This window comes from Schistocerca cancellata, chromosome 2, assembly GCF_023864275.1.
Source record: "Schistocerca cancellata isolate TAMUIC-IGC-003103 chromosome 2, iqSchCanc2.1, whole genome shotgun sequence".
Taxonomy (NCBI): domain Eukaryota; kingdom Metazoa; phylum Arthropoda; class Insecta; order Orthoptera; family Acrididae; genus Schistocerca; species Schistocerca cancellata.
In genome coordinates, this window is record NC_064627.1 from 161,738,678 (window position 1) to 161,739,800 (window position 1,123).

General features: G+C 49.4%; 1 pseudogene; it reads right to left on the bottom strand.

Annotated features, from left to right (window-relative positions):
- Positions 1 to 230: 230 nt before the first annotated feature.
- On the bottom strand, positions 231 to 348 carry LOC126163668 (5S ribosomal RNA; annotated as a pseudogene).
- Between the last annotated feature and the right edge of the window lie 775 nt (positions 349 to 1,123).

Sequence of the window (1,123 nt, forward strand, 5' to 3'; positions counted from 1 at the left end):
CCACTCTTTCTGTTCCAAACCCTAATAAAGTACTCCGTCGTCAGGCCACGAGTGGCCTACCGGGACCATCCGACCGCCGTGTCATCCTCAGTGGAGGATGCTGATAGGAGGGGCGTGGGGTCAGCACACCGCTCTCCCGGTCGTTATGATGGTATTCTTGACCGAAGCCGCTACTATTCGGTCGAGTAGCTCGTCAATTGGCATCACGAGGCTGTGTGCACCCCGAAAAATGGCAACAGCGCATGGCGTCCTGGATGGTCACCCATCCAGGTACCGACCACGCCCGACAGTGCTTAACTTCGGTGATCTCACGGGAACCGGTTTATCCATTGCGGCGACGCCGTTGCCCCAAAACCTAATAACTACCCACAAATTACAGCCATTAATCTCAGGATAGAAAATCAATAGCGTTTGGTCTTGGCCCAGGGCAATACACCGCTTGACAACAGGAACAGAGATATCGTTGGAGAGGAATAATCGCAAGCAATGATCCACAACATGAAACATAGTGCTTACGTAATAGCCGACCGTTGTGGCCGAGCGGTTCTAGGCGCTTCATTCCGGAGCCACGTGGCTGCTACGGTCGCAAGTTCGAATCTTGCCTCTGGCATGAACGTGTGTCCCTAGGTTAGTAAGGCTTACGTAGTTCTAAGTTCTAGGGGACTGATGACCTCAGATGTTAAGTCCCATACTTCTTAGAGCGATTTGAATCATTTTGAACATACGTATTAGAGGTGGAGTGGTGTATTTACAACGAAAAATGTTACAGATTTCAACAGATGGGAAAGCAGGATAAGAGACACAAATAACTTTGAAGTTTGCGACAGATCAGACTTCCAACATATAGATATCGAACTCTCAGTGAGGAAGACGCCCTTCTCGGGTTACAGATTTTCCACCCGTTATTCGTGCGGGGTACCAAACTATTGAGGACTTCTTGGGACACATTCTCCCATTCCTCTCTCGAGGCAGTTTTCAGTTGCTGAATGGTTCGTAGAGGGGAGGGCGCTGATGACCTCTCTGTTTAGATCACTCTACCGAAAACCATCATCTGCATCATCATCCGGGAGGATGTGTTTATTGAGGAAAACGTCTGCCAAGAGTATCCCAGGCATGCTCCATA